The sequence below is a fragment of the Drosophila elegans genome, unplaced genomic scaffold (assembly GCF_018152505.1).
Source record: "Drosophila elegans isolate 14027-0461.03 unplaced genomic scaffold, ASM1815250v1 contig_538, whole genome shotgun sequence".
Lineage (NCBI taxonomy): Eukaryota > Metazoa > Arthropoda > Insecta > Diptera > Drosophilidae > Drosophila > Drosophila elegans.
The window spans coordinates 223,234-239,165 of NW_024545921.1; the positions used below are offsets into that span (position 1 = coordinate 223,234).

A 15,932-nucleotide genomic window follows, 5' to 3' on the forward strand; every position below is an offset into this window, starting at 1 on the left:
CGTTTAAGGCAAAGATTGCAGAAGGCGCGAAAAGTGAGAACTCCACTTTCGTAACTTAAATTTCGCTTTGTCCCAAAGCTCAATAAATTCTGTTTGGGAACCAATAAGTCGGTAACTGAATCGCATCCAGTTGGTATATCGTCAATATATGGGACAACACACGTGATACTGCTGGGTACTCATGGCGTTGATCGTCGGCTAACTGCTTAAACACTCTAACAGCCAGAAGTGGAGGGGGCGCTAGGCCATAAGTGACGTTCAAAAGCCGAAAATGTGTAATGGGCTCACCTTAATTTCTTCGCCAAACAAGGCGTTGAAAAATGGTGTGGGGCTTGGAAACTTGAATCCCTCTGAACTTTTTTTTCGATATCAGAACATAGTAACGTAAGCAAACTCCGAGCAGGTCACGGTGGCTCGGCGGTCCAACATGATGTCTGTCGTTTAGCGAATTTTATGAATTATCTTTTCCGGATCCATCGAAAGCTACCCGACACTTGGTGATCAGGCTGTCCATCTTGACGACGGCGTGCTGATGTTAGGGTTTTCACCGACTTGAGCTTATGTTCAGCTGTTCTATGTGACCACGTTTCAAATAGTCATCCAAAAATGTTTGCTCCAATGAAAATAGACGATTTGTGGCCTGTGGTAGAGTTGACTCGGTAGCGTGTGTGTGTTTTTTTGCAAAATGAATTTCTGTGGGGTCACTGAAGTCCAAGAGTGTCTGGCTAGGTTGAAGACTGTCTATCTGCATAAAAGAATGGACCATCATGTCAAGATCCGTGTGATGTATCACAGCCGAAATCTCGTGGTCGTTGGATGCATTGTAAGATCCTGCAATAATCCAACCAAACATTAAATTGAGTGCCCTTAAATTGGGTAGCCCTTACCAAATTGTCTTCTTTCTCCGGTGTATAGAGACCAAAGTTGATCTGATCCAATGACGATCTGCTAATTGAAGCGCCGAAATTTGTTTCCACGCTAGAGACGAAGTGTCGATCGTTTGCGCTTTAAGCGACCCTTGTCTAAGAGCATCCTGCACGTTGTGGTGTTTCCCCAGGCGCCTATTACGTCTGCGAGGATGGGTGGCAAAAAGGTTTGCGAACCGGCAACCGGAATATTCTCCAGGGTATTTGTTTTCTATAGGCGGAGCGCTCCCTAATGGTGGGTCTTCTTGATGGCGATGTTTATTGGTTACGAGTGAAGACGCAGCTCGGGAGGCTGTGGGAAGTTCGTTACGGTTAAAGCGTGTTGCTTCAACGTAGATTCTATTTTGAACTTGCTGCGGCGAGCCGTGGACCAATGTGTGATGTTTGCGGTGGCCAACCCGACACGTGTTTTTTAGGTACAACTGCCGATTATATGTGAGGCGCTAAGGCAATTAAAACAAAGCTTCTTGATATTCAGGAATTCTCGGCGATCTGCGATGTCCAACACAAAAAATTGGTTGCACCTAAAAAGTGGATGGTTCTGCTGGCAAGATGATTGTGTTCCTCTCGTCAAGGATGAGACTCTGCTTGTTGTGTGGCAGTTAATCTTCGTGCTTGTGGCGCACGAACGAGCTGGCAGGCTTCTAAGGTGTCACAATGTGACGCCAGAAATTCCAAGAATTGGTTAGTGATACACTGGCTAGATCAGATTCTACACATTCGGCCATGATGGAAGAATTTCAGCATCCAATTTGGGTAATGGTATAAAAAATAACCAAGGTTTTCGTTGGTCACATTGAATGGCTTGTAAACCACGAATTACATCGTCTGCGCCATCAGTCAATTTCCACACGGTACTAATGTTACAGGTAGTGGCAATAGGTAGCGTTATAAAACTGTTCAGAAACGATCGTACGATTAATGATTGTTTGTTATATCGTTTTTGTAATTTGTCCTAGGCTTCACTTTAATTTTTATTAGTATCGGGATCATGTTTGATTATGCGAGCGCATCGCCAGATAGATAGTATTTAAGATAATGAATTTTTTGTCAGTGAAACTTGAAATTGTTCCGATAGATCCCAAAAAGAACCAAAATGTTTCCAGACCTCATAATTTCCCGAAAAAGTTGGGACATTGATTCGCTCGAACTAAAAATCCACTCGGCTTCTATGAGATTCGTTCAAGGTTGGATCGGGAAGCTGTACAGTTAACGGTCTGCGCCTTTAATTCCTCAAGATAATTACTCAGTATTTACCTAATACTGTAAAAATTATTGGCCAACAACCTCCGCGTGGGCTTTATAACATTCGTAAATAGTAAAAAAAAACTCAAACATAAGCAACAAAATAGTCATCTTTTTTTATAACTCATTAAACTATATACTATTAATTATTGTTTGGAAACCAGACACCCTATACGTTTACTTTGTTTATCTTATCTAATTAGCGCAGTTCGATAAATTATTAAACATTGTATTATATCCACACTCATACCAGGGCATGAAGCGCAGCTTATTTCATATGCATTGTCTTAGGTAGTACTTTTCCATTCATCTCAAAACGGTAACATGTTTACGAACTAATTCATACTATTTTTCTATGACTCATCAAATTAGTAATCCTTTGAGCCGGATAGCCAGTAATGTGTTTGCATTCGGGACATTTTAATTAAATTCGAATTTGTCATCGGTGATCTATAGATTCCTACATCGTATAGAACCTCGATCGCCATGCGGAGTCTAATTCAACAGCGGGGCTTTTGTAAAAGCTTTTTTACTGGGGCCCATAAGCATGCTCTTAAATTCGTGGAAGATATTCGGTCAATTCCGACCCATGTCGCGCGATAATGAGACGACTGTATCTTACAGCTGTTATAGGAATGATCAGGTACAATTTTTTAAGTTTTGTTGTCGTTAAAAAATTATTGCTGCTTGCCTGTTTTGACTCATTCCTTGACTTCGGTATTTATTAAAGCTGTTACACTTGTCGTATTGCAAACGCCGTGCTGTTCGGAATGATATAGCAAAGCTCACTCGTCAAGGGTTTAAAAACTCAATTTCCCGTTTTATTGCTAAAAAATTCCAAATTTATTACCAATAAATAAACATATATTGAAAATTCATGACATTTTATTCACATTCGTTTTACAAAAACATAAATATTTAAGTTATTGGTCAAGTTCATTCGACCTGGGCGCTGATTTGGGATAATATGTACAGAAATATGTATTACGCTTTTCATCCGTAATACGTATTTCTGTAAATAAAGATATTTCTGTTAGGAAAGCATAAACAGTTAAATTTTAGTTTTCTCTATGCTATTAAAAGTTAAGTATAACATTTTATTTATTAAATGCAGTTTCTTGCGAAATTTTTTTTTTCTGACTGTCGTGCTTACATATTTACAAATTATTATCATAAATGTTATGCAAACAAATTTATGTTCTTGGTCGCAATAATAACTTAAAACATTTTGGCTCGATTTTTTTAATCTAATTTTTGAAATGTCAGGACTGTTAACATTATAGTTCTTTATAATATTTGCAAGTAAAAGAAAACCAAACCCTCTTACGAGGTTTTGTCCAATGCATGTGCGCTTACCTACACTGAAAGGTATGAAATGAGGAATAGTCTTTTTGTGCTGAAGCAAAGTGTTTAATTTTTTTTGCGCAAATTTGTCTAGCTTAATCTCACCCGCCTTGCTGTTTCTCTGTTCGTCAAAGCTAACACAGAGGTCTGATCCCTCCGACCTTCTTTAAAGTCAATCAATTTTAATGGATGATTTTTATGATCCATATTCTTTATTTCTAAAAATCGCTCAGGCTAAAATAGATCGGGACAACTCCAGTTTTTTTCGTTCATATTTAAAATAAAGTTATTTATAAAAATGATTGTGCCCTTTGTAACGCCAAATCCAGATATTACTGTGTCTTCCAAAGCTACATGAGGAACAATAGGAGACGACGAATATCGTAAAACTTCTGAAATCGAAGCCATTGTATATGGCATTACATTCATATCATAAAGACTAATACTTCTTAAGCCCTTTTTGGAAACGATATCTACCTCTTGCTTAATTTGTTGACCAATCGATGGATTTTTAGCTATGTACGCCAGTGCCAACATTACCAAATTCCCAACCGCGGAGTGCCCTCCAATAAAATCTTCAAGCATAAAAATTATTGTATTACGCGATACATCTTGATTTTCTTTTAGACTTTTTAGCAAAGCATCAGTAAAATCTTTGTCAGGCTCTTCTAAATTAACGTTTATTTCCCGAAGGTTGACAATTCTATCTAAAATAAATGTACGTATTGTGGTGGACCAATGAACTATTTGTTTTATGTGATTATTGTATAACGGTATTAACCACGGTAAGAAATCAAAAGAATATCCTTGGTTAATTTCCCAAAAGATTTCATCAAAGTACTCAACAATTTTTCTAAAATCTTTGTCGTTATAATCGAACCGGACTGAACACATATATTGACAAAACATATTGGCACTGGCTTGAAGAATTAAAGGTTTTATGTCGCATGAATTTCCCGATGAGGTTTTATTTAGCTGGTCCAGTAAGTGAATGATTTCAATGCCTCCGATATCAGACATCTTTGAAAAATATGTGGATGCTTCTCGAGGAGAACAATGCCGTCGTGCCAGATTTCTCCGTCTTTGTTGTAATTGTGACCAATCGCACAGGGCCAATGCTATTTAATAAATAAACAAAACAATTCATTTTATAAGTTTTAAACTAAAATGTTGGTAAAGTTATAAATATTGGATTAAACATATGTTTTGAGTTTACAAAATTATTGTAGGCGAGTAAAATGCATGTTTTATTTCTAAACTTAGCTATACAAATTTATCAAATTGGAACTTTCGCAAATTAGAGTACTTAATCTCTATGTTAAATTTTTGTTATGACACAGCCGTAACAGTTCAGATCGTTTGTACACTTTTTTAACGAAATCTCTTTGAAACAAGAAAGAAATCAAGCTTCGGTAAGCCGAAGATTATTTACCCTTGCAGATATTGCAAAAACTAAGTCAGTATTATAGCTCCCTTAGGAAAAATCGCTGCTATAAATTTTTGTTTGAGTTTAAGATTTAGTAGTAGTTCAATATATCAGAGTTACAGTTTAAGATTCAATTATATCGGCCGACTGTATAATATAGCTCCCAATAGAACAGTCGGAAAATTAAAACAATTAAGGAAACAAAATTTTAACTCCTCTATGCTTTGAATTTTTTGATATAGTAAATATTTAAAAATTCAGAATTATGCTTTAATTTTATTCAAATCAGAAAACTATAACATATAGCTGCCTTAGAAGATCGAATAATTGAGTAGAAAATCGTAATAACTTTAATGTTCAAAAACATATACCCATATACATCGAAATTATGATGTCTTAAAGAATATTAAATTATTGAAACAAGTGCAAGGGCATATAAACTTCGGCTTGCCGATGCAAGCTTCTTTTCTTGTTTTTTTTTTTTGTTTTAATTTAAATTTTGTTTAATTTAAACCGGTATTTTAAAATTATAAAACTAACCTTTTATGAAAAAAACAGCAAACTTATACTTCTTATACCCTTGCAGAGGGTATTATAATTTCAGTCAGAAGTTGCAACGCAGTGAAGGAAACCCGTCTGTCCTTCTGTCTTTCCCAAAATCTGTCTTTCTATTGCAAGTAGTTATCAAGTCGGAACGAGCTGGATTGGACGACTATAGCATATAGACTAGTTTGCGTAGAAACTGACGGAAAGATGGACAGGCAAAAGGAAATGGCTAAATAAACTAACCTATTGATGCTGATCAAAAATATTTATGCTTTATATTCCCTGCGTTGAAGACTTCTAACTAAAATTATATTTCCCCCCGCAAGTGTAAAAAAAACAAGAGCGAACGCTATAGCCGATTTCCCAGACTATTAGATACCCATTACTCAGCTAACAAAATTCAAAATAAATATTCCCTCAGAAAACAGTCGTGTTATAGCTGGCGCCATCTGCCAAACTGCATTGACAACACTACAAGATAAGTGCGAGCTGCACCCCACCCCCGCTACAATGACAAGCTGCAGAGCACACAGGAACAGTATAAAACCACACACACATTGACAAGTTTTCCCGGGGAAATTAATCACACAAATTCGCTGCCTTTATATGGTCGGAAACGCTTCCTTCTACCTGTTACATACTTTTAGACGTATACAATATACCCTTTTACTCTACGATACTGACTGATACTCTACGAGTACCAGGTACATTAAATATATTTTTGAAACAAAGGAAATTAAAAAAACCAGATAAGGAGCCCCACGACAACTACAAAAATAAATTATATACCCTTAAACGAAAAATTTAACAATTTTTTTATTACATTATTATACAAAAATAAGTCGGGTTTTCTTCCTTCCCGATTTCCATGGTTTTTCATTCGTTGGAAAGGCCTCGAGCTTCGTGAGGTTTATAGCTAAGAAAATACAGGAAGAATTTCAACAGAAACGTGTGAAAATCGTTTTTACATACAGCGCCATCTCTGATACATCGCATGTACTACAAACCAATGTTTTAATAGATGGCGCCGGTGCGTTATAAATTGTTTGACAGCTACTCATTGTTTTCTGCTCAGTTGATTTCATGTTACAAACCAGTATTGTGTTCACTGTGAAATTGTAAAAATAATTTTTAAATATAAGTTATTCGTTTCCTTACATTTAAATTGGAAACCATTAAATCAATATTATGCCTAGAGGACGACGTGCGAACATCGGCCGCCGCACATAAGCGAAGAAAGACGAAATATAATAAGAGAAAATGCCCGATTTGGACAACGAAGATCATTGGTATCGTACAATCGCTTGGCACTCCAATATGATCCCACTGGGAACTACAGTGATGATGAAAATTTAGATATTGAACCAATGACGGCTATATGCCGATATTGCAATGCGTTAAAGATCAAAAAGAAAGGGCTGGATTGTGCTGCGCAAGTGGAAAAGTCAAACTGGATCCATTGCTTACACCACCACAGCCACTCAAAACATTGTTGGGTGGAAGTGATCTCGATTCCAGCCATTTTCTTCAACACATCCTAGAATACAACAACTGCTTTCTCATGACTACTATCATTCGGGAAGGTGGATTAATGCGGATTCTTGCAAGGTAAAGTGTGTGTTGTATCCTATAACCATAACCAATCATTCACACCAACACAATGAATTGCAACATGTAACAACTACATATACACCATCAACGATCCGAACTTACACCGTATTCTTCAACAAATGATTGTTTGCAATTACAGTTACAAGGACTAATATATCATTTGCATGGTTCAATGGTGCCAACACCAGATGAACCGCATCAATTTCTGCAAATATATTTAATTGCGTCGATGGTGAAAATATGTATGTGCGGTGCAATATACAGGGAACTCAACAGTTAAAGAAACGAATTATTGAACAAATGCAAGCATTTTTTCACGCTAATAATGCAATGCAATGCAAATAATGCAATTATTTTTGGCGATCCAACTAAACCGCTATACATTGTCGTTTAGCAAAGAATCATTATAATGCATCGGTCGATCCAATCACAGGTACAATATTCACACACTAATAATTGCTATTATTGCTATTATTGGTTTCCACTAACAATACATTTAATTCTCATTTTCAGGCGTATCAACGATTAAATATCTAAGCGCAATGAATTACTATGCATATCGTATGATGATTCGTACACATGAGGGCAATGTCATTCTGAAGTGGCGGCGGTTATTCCAGCAATCGTGGTCGATATATAAGTCAAAGTCGAGAACGAACGTTTATCGTTCATCCGATTCAATCAGGCAAAGCTACTATCTAAGGTGATGTGATGGTGATGTTCAGAATATTGGACGTCTGACGATTCTCCCATTATATTATATCGGAAGCCCATGAATAAGTGCGAAATCTTGGAATTCCGGATTTATTTATTACTTTCACAACCAATCCGAAGTGGACGAACTTGAGCGTAAGTTGACATAATAACCATGACATAATCGCCAGAGTATTTCAGCAAAAACTCAAGGTTCTGATGAATGTGCTTACTTAGTTTCGAGTTTTTGGTGACACACGTTGTTATATGTACTCTGTGGAATGGCAGAAGCGTGGACTACCGCATGCTCATATCCTAATATGGTTGCTGAACAACTTACATTCAAATGAATTATTTCAGCTGAAATTCCTGATACAGTCACTGATCCCCATCTCCACGACATTGTGACAGATGGTGCACGGTCCGTGCGGTGCATTAAATCCATTATGGCTGATGGAAAGTGCACAAATCGATATCCGCAACCGTTAGTTGCTGAAACAGTCAGTCAGTTTATCGTCGGCGTTCAAAAGAGGATAATGGTCAAACTACCCAAGTTCAAAATCAAGAGATTGAGATCGGAAATGAATTCATTGTACCATATTGCCCGCTGCTATCACGAATTTTCGAAACACATGCAAACGTTGAGAGTTGTCATTCGGCCAAATCAATCAAATATTTGTGCAAGTACGTCACAAAAGGCAGCGACATGGCTAAATTTGGTATACGTCAGTACTAATGAAAAACTGTGGCGATTATTGTCATATCAAATTTATGAAAGATATCCCACAGTTGTACATTTAGCAGTGGATTTGAAAAATGGCCAAAGAGTTTACTTCAGTGAGGCTAATGCGGCACAACGAGTTGAGAGACCACCATCGAGAACATTGACTAGCTTCTTTGCCATGTGTGAAGCAGATTCATTTCCACCAACGCTGATGTACGTTAAAATGCCCAAGTATTACACTTGGAATCAATTAACAAAGAAATTCCAACAAGGAACCCCAGTTCCAGATTGGCCACAGATGTTTTCCACTGATGCACTAGGTCGATTGTATACTGCTCATCCTGGAAATGATGAATATTTTCATTTGCGACTGCTGTTGTTAAATGTACGAGGACCAAAATCGTTTGCGCATTTGCAACTATCATCTCCACATGTTTTCCTTAACAACCAATTCAGTTATTAAACAAATACAAAGACGATATATGTGAAGATATCTTTCATTGCTTACGCATTCTAACAAATAATCCTGAATCCAAATAACCGATGAAACCTACAATGATACATTGCAGGAATTTGTCCGAAATAATGTGCAGTTGCAGATGTGACATAGGTTTGGCGTTAGCATCATTTGGAAGTGCGGCAACTCTTCTAGATGGCGGCCATACTGGACATTCTGCGCTTAAGTTGCCATTCAATTTAAACACAGTTGATGCTCCAACATGCAATAATTCCCGATCCAGTGCAATGGGAAAATTATTGATGCAATGTAAGCTCATTGTTTGAGATGAGTGCACAATGGCACATAAGAAAGCACTTGCAGCACTTAACTTTACACTGATGGATCTTTGGCGAAATAAAAACATCTTTGGCGGCTTGATGATATTATTGGCAGGCGATTTCAGGCAGACGTTGCCTTCCTTGTGGAACGCCTGCAGATGAATTGAATTCTTGCTTGAAGGCAGTTAAGTGAACGAGCAATTCTTGCCGCAAAGAATAATGATGTACACGCACTGAATTTCACCATTCAATCAAAAATTTCTGGCGATTTGGTGTCATACAAATCCGTTGATTATCTAACGGAGTTTTTGAACTCTCTGGAGTTATCAGAATTTCCATCACATAACTTGCCACTCAAAGTGGGTAAAGTTTTTATGATGTTGCCTAATTTGAATCCACCGCGACTTTGCAACGGTTCTCGACTTTCGGTAAAATGAATTCAACTAAATAACACTACATTTTTGTAATAGAAATGAATTCATTACTGTTGTGAAATGAAATAAAATGTTTCCCTTTCAAATATAAAACAAATAAAAAACAAAAGGTTGTTATTTATCTTTTAATCACCAAACGAAATGTTACATAAATCGACTTACCATACAACAGATAGACTAATCATTTCATACAACGAAAGTGGACACAAAAATTTCTTAGCGGCAGGCCCCAGGGATCAGAGCAGCAGGACCCGATACGGCGAATACACTTGATCACACTACTGCCCACTTGAGACTCCTTGCCAGCTTCTAAGCATATCGAAAATGCTCTCCAGAAAACGCTGCCTCTCGCAGTGGCTCAAGCATACACGCACTACAATCGAAGTGCGCATCTCTCTCTCAAGCCTCTAACCTCACCCAACATCTCTCTCTCATGATCGCATCGAACTATCCTGAACGCCTGGCGAATAACGAAACAAAGCGTACTAACAAACATACGTTAGAGTGCAGAGACGAGAATTGTCACTTGGTACACGCATTTGATTTAATTATTTTACACTGACTACCATAATTTAAGATCCGACACGGTCATTCTGACAATTACACGTCTTCGCGTACTGTAATCTTAATATTTCAAATATGACTTGTAAATCCGTATTTATAGCTTGTGTTTTCCTTATCTCATCAATTTCAAATACCATTTATTTATTCGATATATTATCTTACGCCTAACATTTTTCTCTTATTTCATAACTTATAATTATTTTACATTCTACACAACATTATAAACAAATTTCTATTTTTATTCTCTTTGCATAATCAAATTCATTTTAACAATTAATTCATTCCATTCGCTTCTCAGCAATTCAAAATTCGACTTTAGTTATCGCCACTATGATTCCCTTTTGTTTAAGAGCATAATCCCGTCAAGAGCGCCACACGCCATGTTCCAACTTTCGTCTTTCACTTGTGCTTACCCAATGACGCAGGTAGCTTAAATCTCAAATCCATATCTTTAACTCATACATTTCAGTTAAATATTGACATATATTGACCATGCATAAACTTTGCACTCGCCAGGTAATTTCCATTCGAATTCTTAAACACATCCGCAATTCACAAACATTTTCTTATCGAAGTCTATTGCAACTTCATTGCAACCATTCCATACTCTATATGGACATTTTGTTTTCACATATCATATCCTCTCACACGGATATATTATAACCATTTCAACAAGTCTCAGGCGGGCACTCCAATTCACTCGGAACATAACCATCTGGCATCTTTCTCAAATCTTCATGACAATATTTAAAAGTTCTCTTATTATGGAATGACTTCAAGATATATCTATCTCCTTCTAGAACTTCACCAACCAAAAATGGTCCTTTAAACTTTACATTCAATATAGTTTGATGCCGTTCTTCATTTTTTAGTAAAACCAAATCTCCAATTTTATGTCGTTCAACTGCTGCTTTATTTTTATCAAACTTTATTTTGCCGTAACTGGCTTGATTGTTCATATTTTCAATTGCCCTATCTCTAGCTTTAACTTTATCTACCTCCATTTCTGTATCATGCGGTGGAATCAAACCCAAAGGACGAGCCTCCTATCCGACAAGTAACTCTAAGGGACTTGCCTTGATTTTACTACTGACTGTGCATTTCAAGGCAAGTTGTACCTCACCTAAAGCATCTTGCCAAGATCGGTGACCTGATTCAACCGCTGACAGTAGATTCTTAAAGGTACTCATCACACGTTCAACTTGACCGTTTGCACGGCTTCCTCCTGTAGCTATAAGATGAAGCTTAATCTTCTGTGGTGTACAAAATTCTTAAAATAAGCATCTACGCTGATCAGCTATTATACGCTGCGGTATTCCGAACAAAGAAATATTTGATTTCATTGACTGAATACAACTGCCAAAATCTAATCTTAAAGTATGAAACAAATAAACAAATTTTGTTAAGGCATCACTATCACGTATTTCTTAAGATCATTCTTCCCACTTAATTTTTCAGTAATGTCGATATGCACCGTGTGCCATGGCACATTCACTTTTAGAATTGGATGTAACTCGGCTTGTATCTTCCCAGATGAACCCCTAACAATTTTACACTTAATGCAGCTATCGACAAACTTCATAACATATTTATTTATCTTAGCAAACCAATAATATTGGTAAGTTTTGTCAAGAGTCTATTTCCATCCCAAATGCATGATAGACTCGTGCACTTGATTTATTACTGACCATCGAAATGCATGGGACACTACTGGCAAACAACGGGTTCCTCCATTTCTCTGAGCTTTACGAAACAGAACACCTTTTCTCAACTCATAAGCCTGTGCAACATCATCTGACAACTCTTTAGAGTTAAGTTTAGTAATGATATCAGTAATTTTAAAATCCTGGCGCTGTTCAGCAGCAAGCCAGTCACTTGAGATTTCTGCCAAGTTTACACGCTTTTCAGGAACTAAAGAATTTTCAACTTTGCTGGCTTCCTGAATTTGATTTCTCGATAAAAAAAAAACCCATATGCGCCATGCGCTTTTCTTCTCTATATTCTATTTTGAAATCAAACAACTGCAAACACGCCCACCAACGATGCACTCTTGGTATCAGATCAATCTTTGTCCGCGATGATTAAAGAGAATTACAATCAGTATACACTACAAACGATTGACCAACTAAATAATGACGAAACTGTTTAACGGATTCTACCACTGCCAAGGTTTCTTATTCGTATGAATGGTATCTAGACTCTGCAGGGGAAGTAGTTTTACTTAAATACTCTATTACATGAGGACTACCATTACTTCGATGCATTAACATTGCACCATAACCTTAAGAGCTTGCATCTGTGTGATACTCTATTGGATGTTGTGGATTAAAAAAAAACAAGTACAGGCTCATTTATAAGGATATATCTTCCAACTCGTTATTTTAATTAAACACACTTTTACTCGAAGCTAAGGAACATATAGGTTTCATAGTCTGTGAGAACCGAGGCACGAATTTTCGAAAATAAGACTCCAATCCTATGAACTGTCTTACGCTACGAACTGTTTGCGGTGGTGGCAAGGAATTTAACGCAAGAATTTTTCGCGAATTAGGCCTTAACTCTCCAGTTCGTACCTCATACCTCAAGTATTGTTCAGTTGTTTTTAAGAATCCACATTTTGCTATGTTAAAAGAGAATCCCGCTGCAGTCAATATATCCAACACAGTCCTCAATTTTCCATACCTAATTTTATGGTAGATGACACCAACATTATATCGTCAATATAGACTATTACATAAGGGTATGACATTGTCAGATAGTCATAGTGCCCATCAGGTGTAACAAACGCGGTATATTCAACAGAATCGGGATGAATGGTTATCTGATGATATCCACTAGCCATATCCAGAAAAGTAAAAAAAAAGATGATTTCGTATCCTTGACTAAGGATTTCCATTCCAATTACAATATCATTTGTGAGATACTTATCTGCTATGACATGAAACAGTATTTCTACAATATTTCCATTAAAAATGCATTTAGATAGTTTTACAGCTTACTGGAATTGCCAGCATCACCAATACCTCGTATTATGACAATATTATTAATAAGTTTGACATCAAATTTATCGGCAACACTACTTCGAATAAGAGTCAAAACAAATTGGAAAGATCTCACCCTGGTATGTCAAAACTCCTTTTGGCTCAGCCACAAAACATTGATTGCATTTCTTCTCAGTAACTGCTCCATATTTAGCTGCATTGTTCGTGCACCGATTCGCAAGATGTCCAAGTTGTCCACACTGGTAACAGGTCACATTCTGCAAATCGCGATGCTGTTTGTTCTCCGATTCAGACCGCTTTAATTTGCAATCCGCCATTTTATGTCCTGGTTTCTTGCATAAGTGGCACACGATTTTGGCTTGCTTGTAGTCGCCGCTATTACCATCAGTACTTCCAGAACTCCGCTTTTTGTCAAGTGTAAATGCTTTTAATTCCATCTGGAGTTGACTTCTAGTTTGTACATTTGACGAAAACACAATACGCTGCAAACGGTTGCCAAAATTCGCCATAAGCGCAAGTACCGTGAATACAGCTATTTCCTCGGCGTTCATATTGCGCCATTTTGTGGTCAATGACGTCACCATACAGTGATAGATAGCGAAATTGCGAGGAAATATTAGGCTCAGCGCTATTCTTAAATAATTTAATTTTAATTACTTGTGCTGGATACAGGCCTTCTGATCTTGAAACGCACCAGGCATTACCAATTGCCATTCTTTGCTACAGCTTATATACAAGCAACGTCAATACATATCGATACTCAAAGCGGTTATATAAACCTAGCCGCTGTATACTGACCCCGCACATCTCCATTACCGAAGCAGAAATTGTTAAATTCTTTGGCCTTAAAGATGACCGCGTTATAGCAAATAGTAACTATAAAGCAAAACACGCCCACTGGAGGTCTGGACTCACCAACCCCTAAGGAGGAAAACAATGCTTTAATAACATCATCATCAAGCTTGACTTTATCTCTCCGAGCAAGCCTATATACTACTATACTAAGAAGAAGCCTGACTCATACTTGCGCAGAACACTTATCAGATCTATCATATTTAACTTCTAGTAAAACAGACTGGCTTAAGGGGTTCTATACAGTTAGAAATATAACAAAATCAATTTTTTTATTTTATGTACTTACGGTACCACAACCAAATGTACTTACGGTACCACAACCAAATCCGGCGAACCAGGAGCCTGATCATCGGACGCTTATACCTCGCCCCAAGTCCTTTCACAGCTGGGGCACTACTATGCCCTCGTAACAACCGATAAATATTCCTTTTTTTGGAAACAATTTAAAATCGAAATATTAATCAAAAAACAATTTTTGGTTTAGGATTCAGTTCAGAGATATAGAGGTCAACGCAAAACGTATGTTATGAGAGGAGCTCCCGAAGATCAGCTTTAACTCCTTTCCAAATAAATATTTTAAATAATACTAACTCTTAAAATACCGTTAAAAGATAACATAATATAAGATATGAACTTTTAAATCAACAAATTTAAGAGTTAAAAAAAAAATTCTTAAAAATTGCAATTTTTCGGCAGTATATAACTCTCTCATAACAGCAAACGATTTCCACCGTCGAAACCTAAATCAGGCATATATCCACCAATCGAAAGGGAACCACCTTTAAATACACAGACAAGAGATTAGGCTCGCAGCAACGAAGAGAGTGCAAATTCATTTGCTGTCCATTTAGAAAACGTCTTCAACACACTGCCAGCAACAAAGAGCTTGAGTGCTTCCAATAATCAACAATCCTTACTCTACTTCGCCTATCATATTCCAATTAGAAGAAGTAAAAAAAGTCATAAAGTCTCAAGAGATAAAAAAAAGGCGGGTTGCGATTTTATCTCTCTAAAATGATCATCGAATTGCCGAGCTACCATAATATTCACCAGCATGCTGAAACGGGGCTACTATCCTGAGCAATGGAGGTAGTGTGTCATCATGATGATCCATTAAGCCGGAAAGGACAAGTCCCAAGCAATCAGTCTCCTTCGGTCGTATCAAGCAACACCATCAGGCCCATAATGCCATTCCAATGCTCTAATTTGATTTCGCATTAGAACGACAGGAGTATTGCTCCGCTGTTTTTTTGAATGTCACCTGGCTTTCAACCGCGTTTGGTTGGACGACCTAATTCATAAAATTAAAATCATATGTCCACAGAACAGGAAGAAGTTTTGTAGTACGATGCACAGATTTTTTCTCTGAATACCATCCAATACCCCAAGGTCCAACAGACTGTTGTATATCTGTATATCAATTACACAGCTGATCTACCGACAACCAATCTTGCAACAGTATCAAGATATGCTGATGACACTGCCAGTCGCAGAACTGCAACAGAAACGCAAAACTCATCAGCTTATCTCGTGCTTTTGTTACCATGTACAATGCAGTCCTTAAACCAATTTAGACATACGGCTCAGAACTATGGGGAAACCCAGGCGATAGTAACTTAAATGGGATTGCTTTGAGGGTGTCGAGCTGAAGGCTTACACGCAGGGTAGCTGTGAATAAGCGCGAAAGTCCGAGCCATTGGCAACCGATAATTATTGAAGAGCCAGTCTGGCTGGTGGCCCCAGTCATTAAATAAATACCCCGTGACAACAAATCCAGATGGAAAA

General features: G+C 37.4%; 1 pseudogene; it reads right to left on the reverse strand.

The window, feature by feature from the left end:
• Window positions 1–3,420: 3,420 nt before the first annotated feature.
• On the reverse strand, window positions 3,421–10,737 carry LOC121467727 (annotated as a pseudogene).
• Between the last annotated feature and the right edge of the window lie 5,195 nt (window positions 10,738–15,932).